Source organism: Pseudoliparis swirei, chromosome 20 (assembly GCF_029220125.1).
Source record: "Pseudoliparis swirei isolate HS2019 ecotype Mariana Trench chromosome 20, NWPU_hadal_v1, whole genome shotgun sequence".
NCBI classification, from domain to species: Eukaryota; Metazoa; Chordata; class Actinopteri; order Perciformes; family Liparidae; genus Pseudoliparis; species Pseudoliparis swirei.
This window is the reverse complement of record NC_079407.1, coordinates 12,316,237-12,322,435: the sequence shown is the minus strand read 5'-3', so window position 1 is coordinate 12,322,435 and position 6,199 is coordinate 12,316,237. Positions and strand designations below refer to the sequence as shown.

At 44.0% G+C, this 6,199-nt stretch overlaps 1 protein-coding gene across 2 annotated transcripts in view; it reads left to right on the top strand.

Annotated features, from left to right (window-relative positions):
* The first annotated feature begins 3,463 nt into the window (after positions 1-3,463).
* Positions 3,464-6,199, top strand: part of gpr4 (G protein-coupled receptor 4) — a 44,093-nt gene continuing 41,357 nt past the window's right edge. The window contains exon 1 of one of the 2 annotated variants that reach the window (XM_056441778.1): positions 3,464-3,605. The gene's annotated coding sequence lies outside the window, so the exon portion shown is untranslated. Of the gene's footprint in view, positions 3,606-5,044; positions 5,108-6,199 lie in introns of those variants that run through there. The other variant, XM_056441779.1, reaches the window with a different exon arrangement.

The following is a 6,199-nucleotide window of genomic DNA, read 5'->3' as shown; positions in this document are numbered from 1 at the left end:
GCTCCATCTCCAAGAAGACCCAGCAGAGGATGTTCTTCCTGAGGCAGCTGAGGAAATTCAACCTGCCAGGGAAGATGATGGTACAGTTCTACACGGCCATCGTTGAGTCCATCATCTGCTCCTCCATCACCGTCTGGCACCCTGCAGCCACAGCCAAAGACAAGCGCAGGCTGCAGAGCATCATCCGCTCGGCCGAGAGGGTTATCGGCTGCAATCTGCCTTCTCTCCAGGTCCTGTTCACTTCCAGGTCACTGAAGCGGGCCAGAAAGATTGTCGCTGACCCTCCCACCCTGGACACTCCTGTTCGAGTCCCTCCTCGGGAGGAGGCTGCGTCCATCATGACCACGACCTCCCGCCACACCAATAGCTTTTTCCCGACGGCGGTCGGGCTCATCAATGGAGCCCCGGACTAGCTGACTGTCACCCCAGGACTACCACCTCTTCTTCCACCTTCCTCTCCTCCTTCTTCCCGCTCCTTCCTCTTCCTCCTCCTCCCTCTTCCTCCCACTCCTCCTCCCTCCTTGCGTTGATTGTTGTTTGTCATGTCCAAATGTTGCACCTTCCACCAAAAAAAATTCCTCGTTTGTTTGTGAAAACATTCATTCTTTGGCAATAAACCTGTTTCTGATTCTGATTCTGATTCTGATTCTGATTCACCCTAAAAAGCTGTCGCAGCACCGCCACTGCATCGAAAGAAAAGACAAGATATGGGGAAATCAGATCAGCGCTCGCTTTCCATAAGACGGCGTAAATGAGCTGGATGGAGTTTTAATGGGGGCATGATGAGGTCACCGCTGGGAGATGTTTTACACCAACGAGCTTGGCTTTTATTTGAGTGAGACACACACACACACACAGCTCTTTTAACTTCCTGGAGGCAGACCCCCAGTCAACTGAAACTTCAGCGTGTTTAGCGGGATATTGTGTACAATTTAACCACACAGAATTATTGTCCCCCCACAATGCAGTTATCCTCGGGTCTGTTTCCAGCAAAAGAAAGTGTGTCTACCATGCACGTACATTCAGGAATAAGGAATGGAAAACATCAGTTTCACGGGGTAGACATGACATACAAGACTGGTTTTGTACAGACTATTATAGGTAAACGTTAAAATGTATCTACTTCTCTCACGCCACCATGTTGCTACTTTGGGAGCCACTTGAATCAGATGGCGGCTGGAGGTTCCTCAGTGTTGATCTCACTAGAAAGTCGGAGAACTGCGGTGGACTACAATGGGAACATTACAATGCTAAAGGCTCTCTAGAGCCAAAGTTTGGTTTGTCTGTTCTGGGGTATGTTACATTCGCAAACGTTTCTGAGGCCAGTGGTAGAGACTCCGGAGCAGAGGAAAACACAGGAGTTTAGGTGAGGTGAAAAAACTCTCTTTTACTTTGTAAAAAAGTCGGCCGAGGACCACACAGGAAGTACATCACTATCAGGCACAGGGCAAGGATTAGACAGAGAAGCCGTTTCTCAATTGCGTTCTTGTCCGTACTTTTCTGTACTTGTGGACTCGTGAAACGTCATCAGTCGCAGCCCGAGTACATGTTCAAATTCAAAGTTCGCTTCTCGCAAAGCACGGTCAAAATACCCGGATGTGACTTGATCCTCCCACTTTCCGAAGGATGCATCAGAGGAGACTTGTGCGTACTCTGGCCAGCCGATATCCCAGAATGCATTTCACACCAGCAACCGGAAACAATAGCAGAGGAGAATTTAAACAACTGACAGTTTACTTTTTATAAATACTACTGTTGTTGAGTTACGGAATGTAATTTTACGATGTTTTCAGGCGAGAAGTTAGTAGTTTAACAATCAAATCTGTGGTCGGTTTATTATGATTCAGCCTAATAAAGATCTGCGCCGTAGATTTGAGGTTCTGCTCGCTCACTGAGCTCTGCAGCGCCGGGTGGTCAGCGCACTGTGTGGCCGCTGAGAGCAACCTGATCTCAGCAGGACTTTTTTAAATGCTCCACTGGCTCTGACGTCTCCGTAGCGGTTAAACGAGATATAATTCGGTTTGGCGGATCTAACGAGCACAAAGAGTTTATTATTTATTCACAGATAACGTTACATCAGTTTGGCTAAGGGTTAAGATTCATAACGTAATATTTTAATTAAACTTTTAAAGTTGAACTCATGGTGTCTTTATACTTTTGACCGAATTGTTTGCAATTACATATATAATTATATATTCATACAAATATATATATATAAATATATATGTATGTATATAACATATTTATTATATATATATATTTATATATAATCTAAATATTTACAAACAATATATATATATACATGTTTTTATTTTGTACACAATATTAATACAATTATATGTGTATGATTATTTTATATTTAATTGTGTGCATATAAATATATATATATATAAAAAATTGACTAAAAAATAATTTACAGTGAATAATTGGAGTAAACTCAGGAGCAAGAACAGCTGAGGTGGTGACGTCATCAAGTAAGCTGCTGTTCCAATAGCAGAAAGACCGTCCTCCCGTCCTCTCGTCCTTCGGAGTCTGGACTCCCAAGACCAAACTCCAAAAGAATACAAGTCTGTACTCAGTGTACTTTGAATTGAGAAATGGCTAGAGACTAAATATACAGAGGAACAAGACACAGGTTTCGGGCATGAACAATCAGGGAGGCAGAGGAGTGGCTGAGGGAAGGTGAAGGGAATGAACAATCAGGTACAGGGCAATCACAAGGACAGGGAGTGCAGGGAAACAGAGGACACGAGAGACAGGACTTCAAAATAAAACAGGAAGCACACAGGATGTGACAGGGTACTGTAGAGACACAATGGTGCAACATAGTCTCTCTGGAGAGGACCTACTCCTTGTGGAGATATGAAGGGCTCATTCTAAGTGAACAAAACAAACACGTTGCTTCTTAGTTTCAGGTGATTAATCACTGTGAAAACATTATGAATATGATGTTCCATTTCTGTTAATAGTTAATCAATAATGAGGTCAAAAAGCAGTTGGCCCCGAACTTGTGCAACATATCTAATCAATACATTGTTTTACTCTTTCTTGTTTGATCTCACTTTTAGCCCTTCAGTAATATGACTGACTTTCAGGGTTAAATGTTTCACAAACTTGTTGCCCACAAGAATCACGTGCATTTATTTGATCTTTCATGGTAATTGCTTTAACCGCCATAATATTAGACATGAGAACAACTAACGTTAAGTGTGTACTTGCTCGTGTGTGTGTGTGTGTGTGTGTGTGTGTGAGAGAGAGAGAGAGAGAGAGAGAGAATTGTGCTTTACTTGAAGACTGTTCCGCCCTCCCACCCTCTCTCCCCCCCTTTCTCCTTTCTCTCTCTCTGTTTTCTCTCTCTCTCTCTCTCTCGCTCTCTGTTCTCTCCCCCTCTCTCGGTGTCTCTCAGTCTGCCGGCCGCCGTCTCTCTGTCCGCAGTGTGGAGGCTGTTTAAACCGACCAACAACTCCACGACTGAGCGGGCTTTTTCTTCTTCCTGCGGAGACACACTCACTCTCTCTCTCTCGCTCTCTCTCTCCCCCTCTCTCCCCCCCTCTCTGGATACGCGCTGTCGTTGGAGGGGACGTCGCTGCCCGTAGGAGCGCGCGGTGAGTAGTGTTTGCCTCTTGCTCTCTTCTCGTCCGTCTTCACGCGCAGGGGGAAGAGGTGAAGCACCTGCCGCAGAAAGCGGGACTCTGCTCCGGGTACGCAGCGGGCATGTGGGCGTAAATGTGTATTTGCAGACCCATTATTCATATAGATTAACACGCACTAATGAGGTGCCTATGTTAACAAATACTGAATTACATTCATATTAATATGTTCGTACATCTTTCATATAATGTGGGCTTTCTATTTAATCCTGCGCAATTATGGCAATTTTCTAGCTCACCAAATATCTGCTGTTTTTTCTAGTATACGTGTCACTGCAGGAATATACAAGTGATGGGAAAAGGAGTCCATCAATCAATCTATCTATCTGTATCTCTCTGTCTGTCTGTCTCTATATATAGTCCCTAAATCAATAAATGAATCGATCAACCTTTCTATCCATCCATCAACACATTTTCTGTAGTGCTTCAGAAGTTGTTTGTGTTATTCCTCGCGGTGGATCATGAGGTCAGTTTGTCATGTGTTTCTCATCCCATTACAGTCACACGTCGCTTCAGTGTTCAGGATCAAATGCGCCACAGTAAGTGAACAAAAATGCTCTCACCGTAGATAATAAACGCTCGTCGGATGGACTTTAAAGCCATCAAAGGAAAATGTCATGCAGGGCATGCTGTGAGAGAACATCTCCGCTCTCTCTCTGCAAGCCTCTAAACTCAGCTTGTCTCCCACACTCGTCACACAGCAGGCTTCTGTTTTTGCTCCCATTAACTTGTTGCAAAAGCAAGTCGAATTGCATTAGCGAGGGGATGAGCTGGAAGCGCTGATGGTACAGTACAGCGGGCACTTCTGTGTCTGCCACCGCTTCAGGGGTTTAGACTGCAGGCCATAAATAAATCATGAGACTGTACAACTAAATCAGCCGCCTGTGTCACTGAACCCCTCTGACTTCATCTCGCTCTGTGCAGCGGACCGGACCAGACCGCCGAGCCAGCGACGATGTTATTCAGAACGCAGTTTGTTCTGTGTTGAATCGAGCTCAACGGGTTCAAGATCATATATCACCGTAAAAAAAACATTTGATGGAGACAGCTCGTGTCAATCAGAGTTGAAGCTTCACTGCCCACCACTAATTCAATATGGTTATTTGTCGTATTCTAATGGAATCACTTTGTGATTATTGCTTGCGGAGATGGATTACCTCGCGCCACAGAAGTTGATTTCCATGCTGTACGAGCATGAAGCCGCTTGCTTATCCTTCGTAGTCCTGAGGAATTATTGTTTTTAACACGAATGAGATCGCTTATGTGATTTTGCCGTTCAGCAGTTTAGCATACGAGGCAGGGAGGGAGAGAGAGGGGGACTGTGATCTCTGGAAAGCATCGCGCTTCATTGAGCTGCAGGGTGATATTTCGACAGCCCTTAATGGTCTTCTTTTAGTAAACAGCCGGCACAATGAATCCTCTGTTCCTCCTACAGAATTCCTCCTTTCAACGGCAAGGTAAACAGTTGTCATATTAAAATCTGTAAGATCTTTTTTTCTCTGCTTCCTCATAAGTCTGCACTCTTCCCCTCCTTTTCTATTCCCTCACTCGCTGTCTTTTTATTGCGATGAGCGTCAGTTTCTTTTCTTTCTTTCTTTTCGTGGGATTCAAATTCTCAGTTCTTTTTACTTGCTTCAATGTAAGACACACACGAAAAGAATATATATAGAAAAAGTAACTATGTTTATCTGTTCCTGTATTTCATTTATAACGACGTTTCAAGTAACCCATCCTCTCCTGCTTCATCCTCTCGCACTGAAATTGTGCCGACTTCGTCGGAGAGATAATCCTTATTTTTTTGTTTGCCCTTGAAGGCAGAAGGATGACTGCTTTACTTAGTGATCGCTTTTACCGCTCCCCAACCAATCTCCCCCACCCCCGACCCGACCCGACACAGAGTTCTCTCTCCCATCCCCCATTGTTTGCCGTCTCCCACAGAAGTCATACAGTGGTGTGGCCTTTAAAAGAATGCGTTCGCCCTGGAGTGAAGTTGGGTGTGATGTTGTTCGCCGACAGTACATTTGGTTGAGAAGTGCACAAATGTGAGTATGGATCGACTAAACAAGACATTTAGGTATCGTTTAAAAAAAAAGCTTAAGTTTATCTTTTCATTTAGTTTGTTTACGTTAAAAAAAGGAAATGGCGTTCGATCCAAAAGTTGAGTCCAGACTAAAATACTTTTGGATGTATTGCCACTTCATTTTCTCCAGATATCTGGGAGGCTCAGACGATGAATCCTAAGGACTAGCGATCATGACATTTATTTATTTTTAGCGCCACTAGCAGATCAACGTTTTCCCTTATCCTGTGAAATATCTAAACAATCTCATAGATGGATTACAAAAAGATTGGATTTGGAAAATAACAATTCAAGGAGAGGATATGAGATGGGACCAACTGGAAAGAGAAGAAAGAAGACATGGATGAACATGAAGTCGGGGGAAAAAAAGAAAGGAAAGGAAGAGGTTGAGAGGAGGGCGATAGGAGACATGATGGATGGATGGATGGGAGAGGAATGGAGGATGAAAGAAAGAACTTCATAGGAGGGT